This window comes from Protopterus annectens, chromosome 3.part0 (assembly GCF_019279795.1).
Source record: "Protopterus annectens isolate FY-2018-M chromosome 3.part0, PAN1.0, whole genome shotgun sequence".
Taxonomy (NCBI): domain Eukaryota; kingdom Metazoa; phylum Chordata; order Ceratodontiformes; family Protopteridae; genus Protopterus; species Protopterus annectens.
In genome coordinates, this window is record NC_056731.1 from 625,027,629 (window position 1) to 625,055,208 (window position 27,580).

Below are 27,580 nucleotides of genomic sequence, written 5' to 3' on the forward strand. Positions count from 1 at the left end.
AATTTGGGTATCAGGAAATCCTTGATAGAGTCAGAATGAACAGGAATATAATAAGGGTCTTAGTGAGAATGTATGTCCTCTACAGGGGTTCTGGTGGGATGTATGGTCTTCTTATACCAGTAGATGCTAAGGTATGTATAACCATCACTATAGTTGTCACAGAGACCTTCTAGAGATGGACTGGAGACACTTTGGGTATCTCACAGGCTTCTTCCTTAAGGACAATTTGTCAGTTCCTGGATGTACTCTTGCTACATGTGTATCAGTACATCTGTATCCCGGTGTCACCCTAGGACCAAACCTGGACAGTGTGTCTTCCTTTTTTTGGGTGGCATATTTCCCTAAGGTTCTTGGTGTGACAGATTGCACCTATGCTACAATTTACAGATTGCAGCCATAATACAATTAGGGACCCATCTGGTCCACAATTGGAAAGGCCACAAAAAAACAGACTAAGAGGATCTTAGGCCTTAGTCACATGTCCTATACGGAAAGACTCAAAAAACTCCAACTATACTCTGTCTCTTATCACCTACTTAGAGGCGATCTGTGCTTGACCTACAAAACCATGTCTGACCCAGAGCTGCTCGATATGCTACACCTAAAGAAATCCCAATCCCTCCATGCCACACTCTCCAGGGACCTAAACTTCATTACCACAATAGTAAGTGAAAGAACGAAAACCAACTCGACTAAACACAGTAACAAGAAAAACAGTTGGTACCACAAGTGCATACGAGGCACACTGCTGCAAATTAATATTCACGAAATGGTAAAACCAGCGTAACTTTTATTAAAACAATAAACATTAAACACACTCTCGGCGTTTTTCGTTCAGACTAGTGCCCGAACTTCTTCAGACAAAACACTGACACTTGAAAATCCACTTGTTTAAATAATAAAAGCCCTCTTAATTCCATTAAGTAAATTGGATCAATTAGTTCAGCAATTTCTGTGCGTTTAAAAATACAGGAACTGAACTTAAAGGCTACGTATTCGCCTACTGTTATTTCAAATGCGTTACATTCACTTCTAAATATAATTAATTTAAAAACATAATAGTAACATCAGGACATCGCAATAATAGAACCAGTGCATATACATTTTAAATGGAGTAGCGAGACACAATATTCAATGGTTTAAAATAATCCTACTGCTATAACATATCCTACTCTGTATGTGTTACGTTGTCGTGACTAAAGGCAATACATTGTGTACTAACGTTAAATTAGTCAGTGCTAAAAAAAGCTCAGAATGATAACCTACATTAAATTATTAAAATACTAATGAAAGAAGTCCCAAAAAAGCAGTGCTCCCAATAAAGGGACCTATCTTATTCTGCATACATTGCAATAATTATAAAAAAATAATATATATTAAGTTAAAAAACTTCAAAAACAAAAGACCAAGGACTAAAAAGAATTGTACTACCTAATAGCTAAACATGTTTATCTAAATAAACTTCTAAGTTTTAATAGGCATGAAATTGAACAAACTTCATTAAGTCCAGGTTCTTTATAAGCTGCTAAGCGAATTTGCCAACAAAGTTCTTTCTTTTCTAATTCTAGTTTCAACAAGCTTTCGTTCATTAAATTTGGTACACTCATGTGTACTTGACTGATGGCCATAAATTTAAATGAGTGATTAGTATTTATTACACAGTGCCTCGCTAGGGCATTTTCTTCCTTATTCTTAGTAATAGCATAAATATGCTCATAGATTCTATCCCTCATATGTCTGTCCGTCTTCCCAATATAGAAAGACGGGCACTGTTCACACTGTGCTAAATAAACTATTCTTTTACTGTTACAATTATAGGTTTCCTTAATTCTTGTTGAAACTAGAATAAGGTAGTACAATTCTTTTTAGTCCTTGGTCTTTTGTTTTTGAAGTTTTTTAACTTAATATATATTATTTTTTTATAATTATTGCAATTTATGCAGAATAAGATAGGTCCCTTTATTGGGAGCGCTGCTTTTTTTTGGGACTTCTTTCATTAGTATTTTAATAATTTAATGTAGGTTATCATTCTGAGCTTTTTTTAGCACTGACTAATTTAACGTTAGTACACAATGTATTGCCTTTAGTCACGACAACGTAACACATACAGAGTAGGATATGTTATAGCAGTAGGATTATTTTAAACCATTGAATATTGTGTCTTGCTACTCCATTTAAAATGTATATGCACTGGTTCTATTATTGCGATGTCCTGATGTTACTATTATGTTTTTACATTAATTATATTTAGAAGTGAATGTAACGCATTTGAAATAACAGTAGGCGAATACGTAGCCTTTAAGTTCAGTTCCTGTATTTTTAAACGCACAGAAATTACTGAACTAATTGATCCAATTTACTTAATGGAATTAAAAGGGATTTTATTATTTAAACAAGTGGATTTTCAAGTGTCAGTGTTTTGTCTGAAGAAGTTCGGGCACTAGTCTGAACGAAAAACGCCGAGAGTGTGTTTAACGTTTATTGTTTTAATAAAAGTTACGCTGGTTTTACCATTTCATGAATATTAATTCACAGCAGTGTGCCTTGTATGCACTTGTGGTACCAACTGTTTTTCTCATTACCACAATAAACAGAACATGCTGGAGGGACAGGTTCCTAACCTAGAGACTTCCCATACTATGGAACAAACTTCCCATTCACATCAAGCAGAGCACTTCACTGGTCCTCTTTAAGCAAAATCTTGACGAGTGGATGGGTAATAGGAAGTTCACCCCGGGGATTACTTCAGTGACCTTGCTTGACAGGGGCACTGGGAACTAACTTTAGGTGGCATGATGCCAGGGAATCTTGAGCTAGGCCTATATAGACTCCAAGGCCATTAGCCTAGTACACACCTATGAACCTATGAACAGGTGAAGCAATAACACAATAGGAAGGGCTACTATTCCAACTGTCATGTTGTTTGTAATACATGGGGGTGCATCACCAATGTGTCTGCCTAGCATCTTAGCAGTGCACACGATTGCCAGTGGTCATCTTGTCTTAAGTGAAAAAAATGTTCTTTTTTATCATTTAAATTGTTATACATTGTAAAATGTGTTACTTAATTATAGACTACTTCTTCTTTGCTTTGCTCCTCTCTTTGCTCCTCTCTTTGCTATCCACTGGAGCCATGACTCATGAAATCAGTGAGAAGTCTAAGTAGGGCAGCAGAAAATAATTTCAATACAGCCCTGCCCCAGACAGGTATTGTCATTGAGAGAGCATTTGGGATGTTAAATGGTAGACTTAAATGCCTGGATGAGTGAGTGAGTGCACTTCAGTATGAAGCAACTAATGCATGCAAGATGTTTACTGCATATTGCAGTCTGCATAACATGATCATGCAGCAGCCAGTCTGGTGGTGAAGTGACGCATGCTGTTACTGCAGCTCCCAGTTCCAGCCCTACTATGACTAATGATGACCAGGCAGCAGTAGTAAGGGACCCCGTGCAGCAGGCTATTGTACAGCATACTGCTGCACAGGTAGAGACAACATATAGTCCAGAACTATGGACCAGGGCATTCATGCTGGCGTTTACTTTCTTGTTAAAAAAAAAAAAAAAAAAAAAAGCAGAATAAAAATGATGCATGCAGTGCTATGTCTGAGTTATGCTTTGTAGTGCGTGTCCTACTATCACTGTTTATTAGAGATTCCCTCTCATCTTTAGATTTTGTTTTTATTTCAGAATACATATTCATATTATTGTTGGTAAACGTCTTGTGTGACTGCTCACTGACACCTATTCAATGATGTCTTAAGGTACAACATAAGGAAGAATTACATTTCTAATTGATTTTCACAACATTTTTGTTTGATTTTCACAAAAAATGAATTTCTGCCATACTCCAGAAGATGTTTTTGTGGGTTTGGAGATACTGGTGTAGAGATACCTTAGTTTTCTCCCTTTACTTCCTGTAGTGAAAGGTCACCATGTACTTGTCTTTGTGATCAAGTGCCATTTCCTGCACACTTACTAATATGTTGTGAGCTGTGAGATCCTGCCATTAAACATGACAGCTGTGTTGCACTTTCATTAAGTTGTCTAACAAATTTAGCTGTGTTACCATTATCATCAGCAGCAGTAGCCATTCTGATGCTGATATCCTCTAAAACTATTAATACAGTAGAACTGTTTGTTTCTACTCTTGACCATGTACAAAAATGAATTGAATGCATTACTATTCAGATAGTGGGCTACACTACTGTATGCTTTGTAATGTACTGTGGAGGACCATACACACTGTGTTCATCAACACCAAGATGTACTTAAGTGGGCAGTTCACCTGTTAATAATAATGGTGATATGTTGCATTTAACAATGTATTTCATCCTTCTATTCTGTGCGTATATATCTATCTAGGTAGCTATCTATATATCTGTCTTAATATATAAAATGTTACTGTTGTGAAACAAAGCTTCCTGTGCAAATATCTGTTGATGCTGCAGAGAGTAACAGCCAATGTCCACATCATCTCTGATTATTCCAGTGCCATTGTCATCTATTTCTTAACCATCCCGTTAAATGAAGAGGAGGTGTTCCACATCAATGTTAAAGGAATTATTAATGGAGATCTTTCTTTATACAGCTACAAGCAATTGAATTATGCCTTGCCTTGGACCTTGCATATAGGTTCATAGGTTCATAGGTTGGTACTGAGCTATCTGCCCGAAGGCATATATTAGCCCAACCACATTGTGTGGTATTCACCGCCCCTTTAGTAGTTCCCTAGACCCTTGTACTAGCAGCTAGTACCCTTGGCCCCTATCTAGTAGTGCTGTTGGTGTGATCCCCGGTGTGAAGTTTCTGTTACCCATCCACTCATCAAGGTTCCTCTTGAAGAGTGATAGTGAGGGGCTCTGTCTTATGTAGATCGGGACCCTGTTCCATAGTAAGGGAAGTCTCTGCGAAGGGAATCTATCCCTCCAGCATGTTCTATTCATTGTTGTGTTGAGGTTTATATCCCTAGAGCGTGTAGCTCGAGTAGATTTGGTTTTGCTAAGATGGAGCATGTTCAACAATTCTGGGTTGGACATGGCTCTGTACGTTAGACAGATATCGCCTCTGAGAAAGCGGTATGCAACAGAGAACAGTCTTAGCTTTTTCAATCATGCTGCATAGGGCAACTGTTTGAGGCCAGTAATTCTCTTGGTTAGGTACCTCTGTGGTCTCTCCAGCTGCTGGAGTTGTCTAGCCAGGTACATTCCAATTGGTGCATTGTACTCAATAATGGGTCTGATGAGGGAAGAGTAGAGGGGCACCATTACATCCTTAGATCTTGATGCAAACCCTTTCATGATCAGATGGGTCACATAGAAGGATTTTCTAACCACTTTGGCAACATGGTTATCAAAGGATATCTTACCATATCATAACATTGGCCCTCTTCTTGCACTGTGTTAATGTGCATTTCCTTCCATCAACAGCATTTATAAATGTAAGTAGCTGATAACATGCCTTTACCCTCTCAGCTTGTTTGGATCCACATTTTCCAAAAAGGCATTTGGCATATGTCCTAAGGGGTGCCATGAGGATGTGGTTCTCCTCATGGTAAAAGTTGTCCTTTCTCAGTCTGGATCCCTACTGCTGTTCCATTCCTTTACCTACAAGAACATGTCAGTGTCATACACTGAACCTTTTGATCCACAACAGACCGTCCAAACAACACATCAAAGAAATCCTGCCTGCCTTCATGACAAATAAGTCAATGATCTGAGTACAAAAGGAAGCGTAGGTGGTTAAACCAACACCTTGGGCTGGTACTGTGAACCAGCACCCCACCCCCTGTGCTCTTCAAGAGCAAAAAAAAAAATACATACCTTGATCAGCTTATTGCAGTTAGATCTACCCACCCACCCCTCAGCTCTTCCATTGAACAACACAAAAAAAGTTCTTTCTACTGGCACACCAATGAGTTGGCCAGATGTACAACATGTCCCCGAGCCATTCAGATCCCATTTCTGTGTCCTGCACTCAACCTAACCTCAAATAATTTCTTTCAAACTGTAGCCAACTGTTTGCTATAGTAGCTACAGTTTGTGCCCTGCATGCAAAGAGTGTGACAGCACTTGTGCTTTATTTAAAAAAAACTTTTTAAACTGTAGCAAACTGCTTGCTATAAATGTAGTAAACAATTGCTACAGCTTATACCCTGCCTGCACAGAGCACTGTAGTGTTCAGGTTTTAGTTACAAAACAAAAACAATATATATATATATATATATATATATATATATATATATATATATATATATATATATATATATATATATATATTATTATTATTATTATTATTTTTTTTTTACTTTCACACTGTTGCTACAGTTTAGACCACACACAGAGCACTACAGTCTTCATGTCTGACTGCTTAAAAGCCAGTATTGCATTAACAAAAGATCTGGATCAGCAGGCTGTGCCCCCAACGCTTTGCACCTGGGGTAGTTGCATCTCTTGCCCCATCCTAGCTATGCTACTGAGTACAAAAACATGTATGGTGACACAACAATTATATATTCATATACCTATACCTCAAAGCACAATTCAGCAAGAAAAGTTGTGGTTTTAATACCCTGTATAGCATGATCAACAAATTCATAGCACTGCTGCAGGCACTTCATATTACACTGACGTGTTGTGTGATTGCTAAGCGAGTTGTATGTAGCACGTTCGTGTAAATATGCTACCATTTTCCTTTCCCAAGTGACAGTGATAAATCCCCTACTAAAGCACCATTGACAATAAAACACTAGACTGCTGAATATGCATTGTAACGTAATTCAATACTATGTGTTGTATAATCAATAAATGCCTCCAAAATAATTTCCAAAATACCTTTCACATTACAATTATACACCAGACAATTTCAGTGCTGTTTTCATGAAATCCCATTTTCAAGCAACAAGAATAAATACATGAATCATTTGTATCTCATTGTCAGATCTGTAAAATATACATTAGTCCTATTAAACTTTATCTAAAATCAATGTGAGCTGCTTTCAACTTATTTTTATTGTTTTTCTTTTTGAATAGGTTCATGATTTCCTAAAGCATTTCCCACATACTGTATTTTGTATGACTGCAAGTTAAAATGATGATCTTCAACTTATTCAAATAAATGTATGGTCATTTGCATGAGTTGTTTGCAAATTAGGCTTATTTATACTTATCTCTAAGAATCACAATAATATGTGAGCATGTAAGTCATCAATCCATGCATGTATACTTTGAAGACTTTGTTGTGAATGTGCTTGGTGCAATGACAGAGTCTGCAGTAGTTCCCAGCATACCTCAACTGCCCACGTGAATGTGTGACTAACCCTATCAATTCTCAAAAATCATTATGATTAAAAGAAGGAAAATGGAGTCAAATCTCATCGAGCCTACATGTTCATTAAGTATAAACAATGGGCATCCTGCTTACTGTGATAGACCTTATTACCTCAGATCACTCAATACTTAGTATAAATTCATAATGACATACCCTGGGATTCATGAAGCTTGGAGCAAGGACGGCATTAGGCTTGCACCGACCGTGCAGTGTAGAGATGGCGCAGTAGTGCCATATGCATATTAATGAAGGCTCGCTGCCGCCACATCCACGTGCATAGGAAATGTGCGCAAGTGCAGGGGGCATGTCCAAGCGCTGCATGCAGGCATGGACATGTCGGCTGCTTACGTGCAACCTAAAATGCTGAATAGTACAGCCTGCCTCTAATAGTAATCAAACCTGTCAGTTTCTGTGGATACTGAAACATATGCAAAGCATGCAAGACAATTTTGCGAACACAAAAATAAGAAGCAAACACAAAGCTTGTAGCTGAATATTGAGTCCCCATCCCTCGAACAAATTACATTTAAAACCCCGTGCCCGTATTCCATTGTAGTGTCGATAGTTATACCAAGTGGAAGTGAAACACATTGTGTTAGCGTGCCACCAATAGCTAAGCCTAGCCCAATGGTCAGGGTTACCACTTGTCCCACATTGTGAGGGACAGTCCCCCTCTGGGCAGTTGTGTCCATACCAAAACCATTATAAATGTAAAATGTCCTGCGATCAAAGGACATAATTATGTCCCAAATGTTATGTAATAGTCGCATACAATACTTATTTCCATATGTAAAATACCTACATGTTACAAGAAACAGAATAAGCAAGTAAATGAAACAGAAGAAGCAGCTAAACTGCTACAACAATAAGCTTACATTTAGGCATAAAACAAAAGAACTATCCGTTGTACTGACCATGGGTATGTGTTGGCCTGTAAAATCTGATGTGTGTCCCGAATATATCCCATCCTGGCCATATGACAAGGTGGCAACCCTACCAATGGTCAGAGCATTCAGCCAAAATCTGCCCATTCATGATCCAAGGCATCCTTGTCAGGATGGGCCAAAGATGAACGAGTATTACCTGGGTCTACCTACCATGTCATGAAAGATAAGTATTTGCGTGTACCTATGTGCATGATGTACAGCATGTGGAAGGTGAAAAATGCTAGGGTAGTCCTCACAATCATACAGGTACCAGAGATATGTAGTGTATGTAATGTGTTCCCTTGACCATGCCATGAGCCATCAACCAGAGAAGGGATGGATGGTGTTTTGGAATATAGATGTGGGGGGTGAAGGGTAATGTAATAATCTGCAAAAGGGGAGACTGTGTTGGATGCACAATAGGTGAACTGGAGATGTATGAGGGAGCAGTGGATGAATCAGAAAGAAACACAAAGAACAAACATACACATCCGCAATACAACCTGACAGGTCATACTGTAGAACACAATCCCACAAACATATGAATATTAAAATGTGCAATACACATGTACAGAAACGTCACCAGCACATATCCACATAATGGTCTGGCCTGAACTGAGCCATCCAACCACAACACACTTGGATGCATAATTGAATACCCATCATCCCCTCTACAGCACACAACCCCCCCATTCCTGAATGTCCAGCAAATCCAGCCATACTCGGGCTGCTAGAATGGTGCAGACATATCTGCACATAGTGACCACTACTCATATCTAGTAGGCAGTCTCACCCTAGGCAGTCTCAGGATTGCAAACTATGTATCCCTTGCATGTATAAACCTATCACATTTTCGTAAATCCAAAAATATCAAAGTTTATTGTTTTGTTCAATTTTTGGACATCCCTCATGGGATAAGTATCCTGTGTAAACATCAGACTTGGTGTCACGACATGATGTCCAGTCCTGTAGACATATGGACACAAGTTGTATGTGCAGCAGTGGTTCACAAGACTGCTCAGCCTCCAGCCGGTCATGCAGAACCTACTATCCGGGATTAAACACCTGACCATGATGCACGGCTCCCCACATGCATTTTTGAGAATATATACTTTACACATTTGCATAGTGGCAGTTGGATATAGGGTGATTAAGGCACTGACGTAAGCAAGGTACCTCCTGTCCCACTTTGTGAGGGACAGTCCCTGTTTGGGCAGGTGTGTCCTGACCAAAAATAATACAATGGCAAATGTCCTGTGATTGTAGGAAATAATTATGTACCATATTTCATGTAACAGTTGCATAAAACAGTTATTTCTGTATATAAAATACGTATATTTTACAAGAAACAGACTAAGCAACTAAACTACTACAAGAATAAGCTCTCATCTAGGAAAATAAGTAAAGTTTTAAACCCTGTACTGACCGTGGGTATGAGTTGGCCTGTAAAATCTGATGTGTGTCCCAAAAATGCCCCACTTTGTCCATTAGAAAAGGTGGCAACCCTAGACATAAACGGGTATGCAAGTGGGTAGGCGGCGGTGACTAAATGGTATGTGAAATGTAAAAATGTATGTAGGTGTATATGCATGTGTATATACAGACTGATATATATGGAGAGAGATATAAAGATATATATATATATATATATATATATATATATATATATATATATGTATGTATAGTTATGAAGAATGAACATGGTCACAATATAGCAGTCACAACGAATGTGATGGGAAACAGCAGTGGAACCAGCTATAATATTTAATGCTGTTATATATGAGGATGGCCAGAGGTGAGTACACCTCTGCATCCTCAACCACAGGTAGGACACTAAAAGTGGAAGGAATGATGTCCTCATGCTAAGTCTGACTTTCAACTAGGTACAGGGCAGTCCCGGTCCCCAGACGGACAAGCCTAAACCCGCATGACCACATGAACACCCTGACAATCAAATACATGTATGTGCCAGGACTACAGGCTTAGGAGGTCTGAATATACTTTGAGTGACTCAACATGCAGAAAGGGTTCAGAGCGGTATTGAATGGCGCATGTGTAGTACTGCAGTTTTCCCAACAGGAAAATGGATGCCTGTTGTGTTCGTAAAGTGTTGAGTCATGTATTCAGGTAACTATGAACCATGGGTATACATATAAATGAAGCAGAAGACCAATAGTGTAGTGGTTAGAGCATCCGACTATCGAGCAGACATTGCCAGTTCAACTGCAGGACACACCATTTATGACGCGTAATCCGTATATGAGCATATTCTGTTAATTTTATGCTGTATAATGATATGCAGCCAATAAAATGTGAACTGGGGAGATGTATCACAGTAATAATGTAGACGGATTTTGAGTGACGTGAATCGACGATTAAACTGAAAAATGCAGCTGACAAGTGTTGTATTCACCATTTGTCCAACTGCCCTTGTTCCGCCCAGCAACACAATATATTGTGTCGGCCAGGACCAATGGCAGGACCCTACACATCACAATCAATGTGATTTACCACTAAGCCATGGCAGTTATACCTAACGTTAATGTTATCAGAAACATAGCAGACAGCACAGACATTCAACAGTATGGTCAAAGTAATGAAATCATATAGATGTGTATTTGTGCGTACTTACACACACACACATATATATATATATATACACACATATGTACATACATATATGGTAACCACCTGTCACACTTTGCGAGGGACTGTCACTCATTGGCCAGTTGTGTTCTGTACACTTAGTGTCAAATGGCAGATGCCCTCATCTTTAATGACATAAATATGTCCTATATTTATGTAATAGTTGAATAAAGAAGTTATTCTGTATCAGAAACACCTAAATGTCATACACAACTGAATAAGCAACTAAAATGGTACAATAAGAAGCTGTCAGTTAGGCATAAATGTGATTTCCTGTCATTTATAAGAAGCTGTCATTTAGGCATAAATTTGATTTCCTGTAATTTGTACTGTCTGTGGGTATGTGCCTACCTTTAAAACCTGACATTTGTACAAAGTAAGTCCCACTCTGGCCATTTGAAAGGGTGGCAACCATATATATATATATATATATATATATATATATATATATATATATATATATATATATATATATACACACACACACACACACACACACACACACACACACACACATACAGACAACAAAGCAATCATAACGACTGCGAAGGAATATAGCTGGACAGAGTTGGCCAAGGTCCCTACGTCTCCAACCACAGGTAGGATGCTAACAGTGGGAGTAACCTTGTCCATGTGCTAAATCTGACATTCAAATGGGTACAGGGCTGTCCCGGTCCCCAGTTGGACAAGCCTAAACCTGGATGACTACATGAACACTCTGACAATCAAACACACATATGTGACAGGACTATAGGCATTGGAGTTTTGAATATCCTCATAGTGAGTCAACATGCGGCATGGTTCCAGAGCAGTAGGGAATAGGGAATAGCGCACGTGTAGTAGTGCAGTTTTCCCAGTAGGTAAATGGATGATTGCTGTGTAAGTGAAGTGCTGAGGCGTGTGTTCGGGTAACTATGAACCATGGGTATACATATCAATGAAGCAGAAGACCAATAGTGCGGTGGTTAGAGCATCTGCCCAACGAAAAGCCATTAACGGTTCAAGTTCGACTATAGCACATATCATTTTCCTTGTGGAATGATTGTTGCTCTGCTGTAAACCCAGCATTTAAATATGTCAAAGTGAACGTATGTATCGCATGGGACTATTAACAAGAACCCATCAATCAAAGTGGTACTGTCATAATGAATAAGGCACAAGTAAGCACAAATGAGCTGCAGGAAACATATGTAAGGCATAGTAAGCATAGGCAATTGCACCTGCGTGGGTGTAAGCAGCTCCTAGCATAAGAAATGTATATACATATATATATATATATATATATATATATATATATATATATATATATATATATGTGTGTGTGTGTGTGTATAGATACATGTCTACATACATTTTATATATATATATATATATATATATATATATATATATATATATAATGAACGTTATAACAATACAGCTTACACAAGGGATGTGAAGGAAATCAAGAGCAAGTATGGTATTATACAGTGCTGTCAGCGTATGTCATAAAAAGCTGCACAGGTGTGAACAGAGCACCACCAACCACAATACAGGCATGGTTTTACCAGTGGGAATATCATTGTAGAATTGCTAAGTCTACTTTACACACAGATGGAATGTAGGCCATGCTGGGCCCACCAAAACTTTTTAAGCGCAAATGGCTGTACCCATAACACAAGGAAAGGCACATATGTGGAAATATACATGGCAGGAGACCCTGTACATACACAAGGTGGGACAAAATGTGTGTAGGGCCCCAAACGCTGTGGAGAGGGGCAATGTGTAAAGGTGTGTTATGGCTGTGATAACAAGTGGATAATGGAGGTTACACATGTAAATTCAACACGGGTGGGATGGAGGAACTATGGGTATGCAATTATGGGTCCAGCTGTGCCAGTGTTGGCTGGGCTGGTTCTTATGGACCGCCCCGTGGAGATCAGCTAGTTCGTAATAGGTGTATATGCATACACACATGCAGACAACTATATGTTGCAGTACATTCTCTGTAACACACATATTCCATTTGTTGACATAAATAATATGAATGTGCACATACAAACATCGACAGTAGATGGACTAATAGGCTGTGCAGAAGAGGGATGGGTGGAATCACACAGTATCACATTCAAATTACCATCTGTAATCCGTACATGAACAAATTGCGACATCTGTCCACTGTATAAAGTGCTAAATACCGATTACAAGATAAGTGGAGTGAAGTGTCAGTGTCACAATGAATAAGGCACTAGTATGCTGGTGAAGCATATATAAACACCATTACGCATGTGTAAGTGTGTATGAGCGGGGAATGTATTGGTCTACAGACACACAGATGTATATATATTCATATATATTAATACTAATCTATGAACCTAATCTATGAACCTATGAATCTATATATATATATATATATATATATCTATATATATATATATAAATAAAGATAGATAGATAGATACACACACAAATAGATGTATCGATATATATATCTAGACAGCAGGATAAGAATATACATGTATGTATACATATGCAGATATATCTGTATATATCAGATGCTCATACCTCCCAAACCTTAAGAGCACATGTACTGGATAGTCCGTAAATCATTGGGGGAACACATAGGGACCATATCATTGACCTGTCCCCCGATTACCATGTACGTCTGTGATTAGGAATCATAATCTAACACAGTCCCAACTAAACCCACCTAGAACTAGTGATATTAGGACAGATTGCGAAATACACGTAATGAATAATGACAACATGTAAGAGTCATAAACAGCATGTACCTCAGACAATAATGTCTATGCATACATATGCCTTTCTATTGGCTGGGGGTATGTGTTGCCCTGCAAATTCTGACATCTCTACATACAGGTCCTATAGGGTTGCCACCTTTCCAAATGGCCAAAGTGGGACATGTTCTGTAGAAATGTCAGACTTTTCAGAACAAAACATACGTACAGCTGCACATAGTACAGAATTATACTTATTTGCACAAATAAAAGTTAGTCTAGTAACATTTTAATTGCTTATGCTACTTTACATAACATATATAAGTGTCATATATAAAATAACTGTTTCATGTAACAATTAAAGAAATGTAGAATATAATATTGTCCTGTAATCAGGACATTTGCTATGTCTTGATTATTTCTGCAGGACACAACTGCCTAAAGAGGGACTGTCCCTCGCAAAGTGGGACTGGTGTTAACCCTAAAGCCCCACCTTGGACAATTTACAAGGTGGCAAACCTACAATAGGTATGTGCTAGCATGACTTTGGCAGATGGATGTGGCTCCCAAGAGCCAATTACTTGTCTGTACTGAAGAATATCAGTACCCATGTATCAGCCAGATGAGAGCAGATTGTATGAGGAACACACAAATAAAATGATTAATTCATTGGACAGGCCGCCGATACCGTACAATTGAACACCATTCCATCGCCTAATGGGCAGCTGTTCCCCGATATTGTAGTCATGTAGTCCGATGTAATAGGTATCACAAGGTAATATTGGGGTAGTCGCTCCCACCCAGGGGTGTGAGTGATACATGCAAGCAACAATGTTGGTGCATGTGCAAGTGCGTGAGTGAGCAGCTGTAAGCATGATTGCCGACCAGTATGCGAGTATTGCACTGGTAAAGCAATGTAGAGGCTAACCAAGTGTAAGAAGCTGTAACCAGAGGTCAGCAGTGCTTAACACCATGCAAACCCACGCACAACCACTCCAAATTGCTTAAATGTGCCTTACTCCATCTGTATCCAATGGGCATGTTCTGCCCTGCAAGCAAATGAATTTCCTTTGCAAGGGTTGGAATCAGGACCCTGCGCACACAGTTAATGTGAATTACCAATTACCAAATGGAAGATATATAGACAACAGACAGTAATACAAACATATCATACAGCGCAGTCATTCAGCAGTATAGGAATGTACCATCAGATATGTCCGGACCACTGGTGTTTGCAGACCTGGCCTTCATGTGTTTAAGTGTGTGAGCATGGCCAGTATGACCATTAAGTATAATGTCGACCGACATTGCCGTCATACCATCAAGGGAGTGAGCATGGCCAGTATGGCTAGCTGTATCGCAAGTATTACATGTCTAGGTAGTCTGTAATGTGGTGCTGACCTTTGTGTTGTACACTGACAGGTGGCATGCTGTATCCGCAGGGTATCCATCGGTCATGTGGCATTGACTGTTGCTACATTTCTGCATAGCGGGGGGGGGGCGCCTGACTGTATCTACATTCCTACACAGGAGAGGGGGGGCACACCTGACTGTTGGTATATGTATAACTTGGATGGGGTGCACACCTGACACTTGTACACATTTGCTAGTACTGTACTGGTATGTCAGGCACTCCATTTCAGTGTGTAGACCTACCTACTGTGCTGGCTAGAGGCATACTGGTGTACTACAGATCTTAGCCTTAATTACCAACATATTAGTTTCTGACTTCCTAGCCTTTGAAACCTACATCCAACTGCCTGGCCTGCTGTAGTCCATCTGTGTGGGGTTGTGGGAGGGGTCACCCATAGGGCACATTCAAAGGCCATAGTTCAGCATTTGTTTGTGTCGGTCTACACCTGTCCAGCTGGTTGAGACTTGTGTGGGCTGTATGGACACACATGATGCTCAGCCCATTACCCGCAGTGGGTTATGATACCCTGTGTACTACTGGATACTATGGTGACCCCTGTATGTGCTACAGATGTCATGGTACCACTATGAACGTCTACTGTCTGCTGCCTTAACATTCGGCCACCAAATTCCCTTGCATGCTCACATCCATATCATAGCTACAGGTACCAACACATTCTAATACAACTGCCAATTAGTAGGTTGATTGACTTACACTGAGGGTGTGTGAGACCTGAGGATGGTGCTGGAGGGCTGCCTATGTCGGATGCACATAGTGCACTCCCTATACATGGCTGAGCACAGGTAGTGTCATGTTTGGCATCCCTTTTCCTGTCTGTGCGAGTCAGAGAGGGTGACATTCCCTGGTCCCTACTGTGTCAGTGCATATGCTATGCATTGCCTCTTTGCCAAGGCCAGGTCATACTGGACATGCATCCTTCTGCCTACTGGGTCTGGCTCAGGTTGTTCCTCCTCCGAGTCACTCTGTGCCTGTACAGGCCTTGGCATTGGTGGGGGGCTGTGTGGCCCTGCCCCATGCTGTTCCTGCTGCAGCTGTTTCCACAGGATCATATTGTGTAGCATAGCACATACCATAACAATTTGGGTGCATGTAGCTGGTGAATAATGCAAGGCTCCACCGGATGTGTCTAAACACCAGAGCCATGACCTGAGAATCCCAAACACATGCTCTATTATATGTCTGGCCTGTGCGCGTGCCTCATTATGGTGTTGTTGTTCATGTGTGTGTGCATTTCTGATGGGTATCATCAGCCATGGCTCCAGTGGGTACCCAGCATCCCCCACTAGGTGACCGTAGGGGATGTCCATATTGGCAAAGCTATGGTAAAGCTGCATCAGATGCCATATATCAAAATCGTCATAGCTTCCACGGCAGCCAGCACACACATTCAGTATAATACCCTGGGCATTGCATACGACCTAGCAGTTGATGGAGGGGATGCCCCTGCGGTTAATGTAGCCCCTACCTTACTCACCAGGTGGTGCTTTGATGTGTACATGCATGCAGGCTATAGCACCCACTACTTCAGGGTAGTCTGCCATTTGGTAGGAGAGACGCATATTGCTGGTCAACACCTCATGTGTGTTGAGGAAATGTAAGTGCTCACTGGCATGTGGTGACATGGCATCCAGGAATTGGTGGAATACCCTGGATGCAGATGCCTGTGAGATCCCCATGATATCTCCAGCTGTGGTTTGGGAGGTACCTGTGACTAGTATACCTAGGCCTACACATACCTTGGTATCCACTGGGATGGGTTCCCCTCGCCTGTTCGATGTGTCAGGTGTGGCTGGCACAGCTCAACAATCTGCTGTAGGAGGTCTCTGTCCACCCTATAGCACTCCACTATCTTCAGCTCATGTAGCCCCTGGTAGGTTACCCTGGGTCTGTACAGTCTTCTCTGTTTCCTCACTGAGAGTTGTTTGGCAGCATTCACATCCTCACCACCCTCAGCCTCTTGCACATGTTGGTCTATGTTGCCTCCTGCAGCCCTTCTTATTTCGAAGGTTTGTTTGTTAAAATTTTCCCACATGTATACACCAGTGGTGTAGAGTGTGGAAAAACCTGAGGGGAAGGTGCTTGCTCACTTTATCATAGTGTTCTGGGCTGGGCTGGTCTGCTGGGCCTGTAATCTGATGATTCTGATAAATATCACCTGTTTGCCCAGCTTGTTCACCTTGATTACTCTCCTACTGCTGTTGTCCCTCCCAATTGCACTAGGCAGATATAGATACACCCCTAGCTTAGGTGTGCTAAGCCAGGAGCAATCCCAAGACACAGGGCTCCAATCCACGTACAGTATGCCTGACATCCCCCCCATGATTTCACCTATATTCGAGTCCTGCACCCAGCTATCTATACACATACACTCTTGGGACCTGCATCACACCCTGGGCATAAATGGGATTCACTATTGTCCACCTCGTTTGCATAGTATTGTCTTCTGATGCATAGTGTGACATGATCCATACTGAGCCTCCCCGAAAATAACCACTGCTTACTGTCATGCAGACCCACACACAACTGATTAAAAGTGCCTTACTATCACTGTACTCAATGTCCCTTGTTCTTCCCAGCAACAAAATTACCAGCCTCTGCACGGCTCGAAACCAGGACCCTGCATACCACAGACGATGTACTTTACCACTAAGCCATGGCAGATATACATACATCTGAGGTTATCACGTACAGATCATCCAGCACAGGAATTCAACAGTATAGGACATGTATTTCATCATGTAGATTTCTGTGTGCTAATGTCCACATATATATATATATATATATATATATATATATATATATATATATATACATATATATATATAGATATATATATATACATACATATACATATGCACACACATACGTAGCTATAGAATATATATCTCTACAGTGAACCACGTGACACCAAAGCATTAGACAAGAATGAAAAGGAAACCACGTGCCTCCTGCATTATGTACTGGTGTTAATATCAACGCAAGTGTGTTTCTGTGTTTCACACAGGTTCAGACTGTATTCATGGTAAGATTAGGGCTGCTGACATTACTCACCAGACCTATTGCCGAATGTATGGGTATGTCTTGCCAACCCAGTCTCTTGGCCGATTGTGACATTTATGGCCACTATATAGGAAAACAACAAAACACGCTCCTCAACACATCCAGTAACTAGCCACTCACAGACACCAACACATAGGATATGACTGCCAAACACACACACACCTGTTATGACTTGGAATAGAACACCTACCTGTCTATTCTATCAGACTACAGCATTATGCGGTTACAGAATGCACTACCGAGATTCCTGGGACACAGCACTCCCAGAGGTGTACTTCTAGGTGGGTGACATCATCAGCAATGGCAACTTCGGTGATAGGGATTGTATGGAGTGTGAGCAGTCTAAAAGCATTTTTCTGTCCCCAGGCAGACAGAGACACACAGACACACACACACACGCACACACACACACACACACACACACACAGTTAGCATAGCTGGGATTAGAACACCGACCTAACTACCTTATCACACTACAGCATTAAAGAGTTACAGAACATGCTACAGAGATTAGTGGGACACAGCACTCCCAGAGGTGTACTTCTAGGTGGGTGACATCATCAGCATTGGCAAAGACGGCGATAGGGATTGTATGGAGTGTGAGCAGTCTAAAAGCATATTTCTATCCCTAGGCAGATGGAGACACACACACACACACACACACACACACACACTTGGCATGGCTGGGATTAGAACACTGACCTAACTACTTTATCACACTACAGCATGATGCAGTTACAGAATGCACTACTGAGATTACTGGAGCACAACACTCCCAGAGGTGCACTTCTAGGTGGGTGACATCATCAGCATTGGCAAAGATGGCGATAGGGATTTTATGGAGTGTGAGCAGTCTAAAAGCATATTTCTGTCCCCAGGCAGATGGAGACAAGCACACACACCAGTGGTGGGATCAGGACAACTGCCTATCTTCAGACCACTATTACAATACTACATAGATACGAGCCATGCCACAGACACTACACCTTTCAAGATTGTCAATATGACCTTCTAGGAATGCGGACATCGACATAGATCCTGGCAGTTACGATAAACATACCTGTGAACCTGTGTTTTCAATATAGGAATCCATCCTGAAGTGGAGTATGGCCATCTGTTGACTGGATGACTACTATCACTATACAGGGTTACAATGGCCATGCCCTTACACATAGGGCACATAACTGACACAAGGTGTCACTGGGCATGCTCACACACTTAGTAGCACATGGCCGTTTGGAATGCACTATGTGTCCATCTACAAAACATTATACTGGGCATGCCCACACACTTAGTAGCACAGGGCTGTTTTGTATGCACTCTGATTCTAAACACAGAAGGGCACAGTGGCCATGTTATTACAGTTAAACGTGAACAACACATTGTAATGGACTCCGTTGCTGAAAGTTGTCATTGTTAGCAGGAAAGCTGCACTACATATATCTGACACCGGTCTTCTACACAACGTCTGCTGCTGTCCATCACCTTAGATGTACCAATCTTTACCTGGCACACTACTACCACACGTGGTGATGTCCTGCCAGGTGTGGCTACTTTGCCCATATAGTGCCATTCATAGTCGAATGTCCTGAGACCAGGTTAACACCCTGACACCTAGAGGGCAACTGCAATGTATGGGTATGCTAAACAGTGCTAGATGTGTAGCGTTCATAATCACAGCTGCCCAATGTAGATCCAACAATAGGGAATACTGACATCTGTGCAGTGAGGAACACCTGGCTGAAGGCTCAGTTGTGCACAATAGCACCGTATACCTTGGACCAGACATGTGGGCCATAACACAGGTATGGACCGCTCCAGGTGGTGGTGTCCCCATGTACATGAAGGCCACTCACATGTACTGACCAGTACACCCTCAAAAGGCATCACAGATGTGTCAGGTGCAGATCACAATGTCAAAAGCTGCATTCTAGGATGTAGCCCTCAGACATCACCATGTCCTTGAACCAGAAACACACATCCATACATGTGATAGGACATATAATAGAACAACACCAAGTGACCCATGACCAGTGGACTGTACCTAGCTCTACATCAACTGTGCAGACTACCCATGTACTGACACAGTTACATCATGTGTTATGCAATGCAGTGATACCACTGTTCATAAGCAGGTCAGCTGTACATATGACAGGGGCCCTGGGTCATATACAGCAGTAACAGATGACTGTTGCTGTACACCAGTAAACACCCTCATGTTTATATATGACATACATGTACCTGCCTTGGATATGTATATGCCACACACACACACACACACACACAACACATACATATATAGCATAGTTGTTGCTGTCCTTGGTGCAGACAGGTGGCTACAGCAATTACACACATGCACATGGAAGGTAGGTCCATGGCTGTTGAATGCTAACAGTACATAAAGTGTGATATCATCGTTGACTGAGTTAACATTCCCTCTGTACTGGTTATACATGACAACTATCGTATCATACAACAATCCATGTGTCATGTATGTCATCACACATGTCCACCAATTGCAATGCCTACAAACATGGCAAAATGACAGGAATGTAGGACCTACACACATGTACATGTAGTGGTGTGCATTCATCTACCATGCTTGTGCAGTAGCTGATGTTTGCAGGTGACATGTGTCTTACTACAACATGCAGTTGCAAAGCAGTCCCATCATTGCCAACTGTATATGGTGATATGCTGACAGTACGGTAAGATGTACATCAGGTACGGATAGATGTGTGGACATAACTAAGTGGTGGGGCATCTTTGCAGATGGATGTTTGCTGAGGACAGCTCACAGGTGTGTCACAAGCAGTCCTACAATAACATGTGCAAACACTAAGCTATGGTTCTGTTAACTGAAGGGGAACACATACAACCTACACAGCGATCAGGGTGTCACTGACTGTAAATCACTTGACACCTGTAACACTTAAGACCTCCCGTGTGCATATATCAGCACAATTGCCAAAGGTAGCGTCAGTACACATTGAAATGCGGGCAATACTGCTGCATGTCTGTCATATGTATCATAAGATAGCAGGTGTTTGATTCACAGTACTGCCATGTGTGTTTGCTTGTGTGTCCATATATGTCACGTATGGTGAGTAATACATCCCAATTGTTACCCACTCTCCTGTACACTGTTGTAGAGATCTGTACACACTGCATTGTAGAAAGCAAGACATAGGCAGGGGTGGGGTGTGTATCACACACATGTGTGCTATCTGTATGTGTATGACATAGGTGCATTCAATTGTGGACTCCACAGTGTGTGTGTATGTATGTATGGCTGTCTGGTCCATGGAGTGAAGATGTATGTTACCCTAACCCCTCCAGGTGATGCAATCTACTACCCTGTTGATGCCGTTGATCTTAGGCATTACTGACTACCTCTACATGTGTATTCTCAGTGTCGCTTCATGTAGGTGCACAGTACTGTAATGGTGATTACCACATAGGCAGGGGTCCTCACCTCAACACTATCAAGTGTGTGTGTGTGTGTGTGTGTGTGTGTGTGTGTGTGTGTGTGTGTGTGTGTGTGTGTGTGTGTGTGTGTGTTACAGTGTTGTTGACCCCATGAGTGTGGGTGTGTTACTGTGTGTCTGAATACATGTGTGCAAATACCTGTGTGTGTGTGTGTGTGTGTGTGTGTGTGTGTGTGTGTGTGTGTGTGTGTGTGTGTGTGTGTAGTTGTGTGTTCGCATCCTGTAATGTGAATGTGTATTACTGCTACACAGTGAGGCCTCACGCTATCAACTGGCCTCTACCCTTGTCATCAGCTGCACTGCTATGTAAACTCCCCAACCCATGTAACTGTACCTGTGATGTCACCCAGTATGGATGTCACGTCTCTAGCCACTGTTGCTTAGTACACAACTCCCATGCTCCTGGATCAGTAGATGTGTAGACATCTTTGGAATGTTAGCCTTTCTAACAGTGAGGTTGAGGCTATGAATAGCATGCTGGTATTGCCATACATACCTGTGAATAGTCCACATTTACACATGGGAAACTTACTGCAAACACTGACACTCAACGGCACATGCGATTAGACCTGAAGGAGGGAAGCAGGACATCATGACCAACATGCTGTTACTATTGTTACCAAGACACATACTGTGAACAGAAAACAATGCATTCTAAGCCTGTACTGCATGGTATGTTTGCTGCGTGTCAACGATTGTAATCTTCACTTATCTCCTTATTCTGTTCACCCTGTGCATCAGACCATATGAGCATGTCCCTGCACCGATGGTGTGGATGACAGGGATGCGGCACAGGCATCATCTTATGCACAGGGTGATAATGTTTGCCAGGGGCCTAGGCTGCACCAGTGGATGACATCATGTGTGTGGGTTATGGCCTGTGATCTAACTGGCCATGTGTGGTTGTTATGCATGTGTGTGTTGCGGTGCCCTGCAGATGTTTCTGGTGTGTGTATGTATGTGTGCACACAGTTCTGCCATGTATCTGGCCTACACAGGGGTATTATTGACAGCTCCAGACTGTACAGACCAGGTTTTACAGCTCACAGTGTCCGGCCATGGCCACATGACCTGTGCCTGCCAGGGGTTGCAGGGGCACTACCAGGCAGAGGTGCAGATTGGGTACTGTCCGATGACACGTCCACTGGAACCATGTCCCTGTTGGGACCATCCAGGGTCATGTGCACGTGGCCTGCTCTGTCCTGGTGTGATCAGTGCAGCACCAGCTACACTGCTGCTGCTACCGCCACTATGGGAGTGGCCATGTGAGATAGCTCGTTCACATAGACCTGCACCAGGTGACATAGCTGGCCTACGTCCATGTGCCCTACGCCTCATTCCTACCAGATGTTCCAGCACAGACAGCTCACACTTGTGGATTGTCATGCCATGGTCAAGGATGCCAACCATGTCACCCAATCGTCTGTCCAAAACCTCAGCAATCTTCTGTTGAGCATTTGCCATTGCCTAGATGTTGTTGTTTAAAGAATGGATGGCAGCCCTCTGAACCCTCTGCCCTTCTCTGTTCTGCTGTTCAGCACGTGCCTGTGCCGCTATTCCAGCCTGAAACATGCATCTGGTGACACCAGCTGCTGCACTCTGTCCTGCAGGGGCATTTCAGTCAGAGGTCCTTCTACGAGCAGCACTGGCCACATGTCTGTGTGGGCCATCTCCAGTTATTTGCCTGACACCATGGTGTGAATACACACCTTCCATAGCCACCACACTTTCCTGTTCCAAGCTACCACATGCCAGCTGTCCTTCCTCTATGGCCACTGGTGATGGGGTATGTGTTGGCATGAGATCTGTGAGTGGGGATGAGGGGGATATAGGTGGGATGGCAACCAATGGCACAGATTTAGTCCCTGACAACCCTGCCTGTGCCTCAAGCATATATTCATCATCACTGCTAGAGTCTGTGGGGACACTAACATCAGATGGACCGCAGGAGGGTAACACACCTACATCACCTGTGAGGGCAGACAAAGACTCTACATTACAATACAGGCACACACAGCCACACAGACACACAACATGCATGTGATATGACAGAAGGCATGCAACATGCATGTGATACAGCAGATGGCATGCAGCTCAGACAATAATAGCGATAGTTATCATACATCCCTGGATTGCACACAACAGGATGCATGTGTCATAGCAGAAGCCATGCATTTCACACAATCATGGTAGTAAGCATGCATCCCTATGTTACACCATGTGGACCAGCACAGGTTGACAGTACACATGGCTGATGTGTGGCATATGACCTTGACATTAACATGTAGTATGACATGTAATCTGCTGACGTGTGCATTGACATGCATGCATGTTTAACACAATGGTGTCCTGTCACATATACAGTGGGGTAATGGTGTCACATTGCAGTGCTGTCTGTCCGCCCTACAGATAAAATGCACATTTAGCATATGTGCATGATGATTGCAGAGTATTATGAAGCGTCTATATTGCTATACAGTGTGAAGTACAGACACAGTGCATAGCCATGACTGTACGCATACACAATATATATATACTGTGGATTGTGACCCACATCGCTGAGGTATATACACACTAAACCATGATGTGGAATGTGTCACACAGGTCACCGAAGGCCGTACAGATGGCACCCCTGCACATCTGCAAACATATTTTAGCTGCCTGGCAACCATGTCCATACATGGCAGACTTGTCAATACACCATGTCCCACATGACATTTGTGTACCACACACACGAGGTGCATGGCTGACAGTGATGTCCAACAGCAGCAAGGCAAATGTACTGTTTCTGTGGCCTGATGTGGTTGTCTGTGTATGTATGTGGATGCTGTACAGGTGACTACTGTCATGCTGTGACACACTCATGATGTTCAGCTCATCTTATGTGATCGAATGATGTTACGCCTCCACAAGTTGTGCACAGACCTGTAGGATGAATGTTCCACATCTGTAATATAACCATTCAACAAAGGCTATAGTTGGACCATGTGGAGCCAATGTACAACAGGGTGTACACAGAAACACATCACATCTACTGTGTGTTGCGACATGTCTCTGGCCATCCTCCATGGCCATGTGTGAACATGTGTTGGCCAAATGGTTGTGTTGGCCGTCTATCTCACATGTCTGTGTTGTCCCATATGACATACACCCATAGATGTCATATACTCCACTGTCCACAGGGTTATGCAGACAAAGGGTTGTATGTTTAGTATGTGGGGTATATTTTACAGGATAGTGAGACAATGTTGCAGCCGGCCCACTACATGTCATGGTCATGTCAGGTGGCACATCACAATGTGTGCACTCATAGCAGGGGCATAATCCACACCGGTGAATCCTGTGGGCTGCCCATACTCCAGCTCACTGTGTGGTACTGTTTGTGTACCCCACATGTGTAGTTCTGATGTGTAGTACATGTTCCTACATTGAACAATACCTCCACCATTGTATGCACAGCTGTCCACACATCTAGCAATGACAGTTTGTGAGGTATCATGTCAGTGTTTCACATAGTTTGTAAGTATTGCACATGGGTAGCCATTGTGATGGATTGCAGATGCGACCTGTATATTGTGACAGGACCATACATTATGTGTACATGTGTTAAATGACCACATGGCGAATAGATCTGTGCATTAACATGCCTGATACTTATAACTGTCTCACCTGCAATGGGCTGCTGTCTTAGCGGAATGCCAGCGGGTACCTATACAGGGGTGACACAGCAGTATGATCACTATCCACACCTGTATGACAGCTACAGGGTGCAATGTGCATGTTAACACATTCGCCAGTACAATAGGATATACTATGGAGTATGCATGTGTGCATACAAGGTGCATATAAGAGTAGCATACTATAGTATGCGGCATGTGTGTATACATGCCTTGCATATGATGTTACATTACATATTGTACAGTGACACATGCAACTATATGGGATATAATAGTTATATGTGCAGTAGTGACTTACCAGACAACTCCAGGCTCAGTGGTTGAGAGACACCTACCTCCACAATGTCAGCTAAGGCTTGTGGATGCTGTTCTGCCGGTGTCCCCAGGTTGGCCAGTAGCTCCTCGTTACATGTGAGTGGGGGCTGGGTTGGTGGCCCATCACTTGTTGCACCTTGTTCCCCGGCGATTGCATTTGTATGGTGTTTCGTCCATCTAATTAGGTCTGTACAGTGTCTGCGCACCTGCTGGTATGTGCAGTTATGGCCACCCACATCATTAACCCTCCTGTGAAGTTCCTGCCACAGGTCATCCCGCTGCTGTGCATCCTGTGGTGTATGGCTAAACAGGACATCATAGTTGTCTTGGAGGTAAGGTATGAGGGCCTCATCCTCCAAGCGTGTATAGGCTGGTAGCCTTGCTCATGGCATACCTGGAAGACATAATGATGGAGGCAGGTCACAGTATCTCAGAGATGCACAGAAATACAGCTGCACATACATATGTATCACATTTATTACGCATAAATAGTTGTCTTTGCAAATCTTCATGACACTGACACCACTGACATGTTTGTGTCATGCACATGTGACACTCAATGGGGATTGGATATTATCACCATATATGTGTGTGTCACCTGATTACATTGCTCATACTCCATGTGGATGCTGTCTTGATGTGGGCATGTCTGTTTACCTGTACTGGTGTTCTTACCTATCAGCACATGCCTGGATGTGTCCACATTAATGCTGTCGACCTTGATGCTGTGTATATGTCACATATAAACACTTACACTGCCTTAACGGACATGACCTGTGACACTGCAGACATGCACACGGAAGGTTTTACATGCATGTGTTTTGCCATATACATCTAAATGGCACTGTACAGCAGTTCAACATCCTGACACTTATCGCCTGTGTTGCACATGTGATATACATGGCACACTGGCTAGCCTGATGGTATTTGCAGGGATGGTTATCAACTATAGCATGTATGCCCAAGGTCATCTAGTAGTCTGTATGCCCTGGGCCATGTATGAGCCTAGGATGTAAGGTTACCTAGCTGTAGCTGACAGCCGTGTTTCCGGCACCAGGTGAAGCAGTGCCACATAAGTGATCCACACAGTTAATGATACATCTACCATGCGGTCATCACACCATGTCTGACAGAGGTGAAATGTGCAGCTTTGCTGGACAGTGATGCATAGTATAGCAGGTGTATATAACGTGTGTGATACAAGGATCTGTCCAGCATGTGGCGATGCTTGTACTAGGAAGGTGGATGTCCATGACGTATGTATTTGAGATCAGGATATGTACATGTAGCATGTCCAACATCACAGTGTTGGACATGGCTTTATGCAGGGTAAGCATCATGCTACATAGTGGAGATGAGGATTGTGAAGGCCGGTGTTGGCCATCAAAACATGGCCAATACCCCTTAAAGGTGATATGTGATTCGATATAAGTCACTTGAGTGATGAGTATGGCTGAATAATGAATGATCTCTATATTCATGGATGTCACCCTGTCATGACTAAGGTTGCCACTTATGACTACCTAAAAGGCTTGGTGACATCACTATCTCAGGGTGGAAAACTACACAGCAGCATCCCTTACACACAGTGTCCATTATGTTGACCGTTGCCTAGGTGGTAGTTCATGGGTACAGGGTTATGCACCTAGCGGTGACAATGCAATATGCAGTTGTCAGATTGTGCACATATGTCACTCACCCTCACCCCCAAAGCCCCTTATGTTTGTTGTCCACAACACTGAGTCAGCTATTACTCCTAGGTCATAGCCATTCACATACTTACATAGGCAGATGCCTCCCGTTTGTCTGTGTGGTATGGTCTACAATGAGGGGGAGTACAACAAATTAACCCTCTCCCAGATTCACGAATCCTCTGTGTAAGACTTAATAAGCCTTACTCGGAGGCTGCAGTTGAACAGTATGATGTCAGCATGCCAGGAATATGCATGAGGGCACACTGACTCAACCGTAAGTCTTACATGGACTGT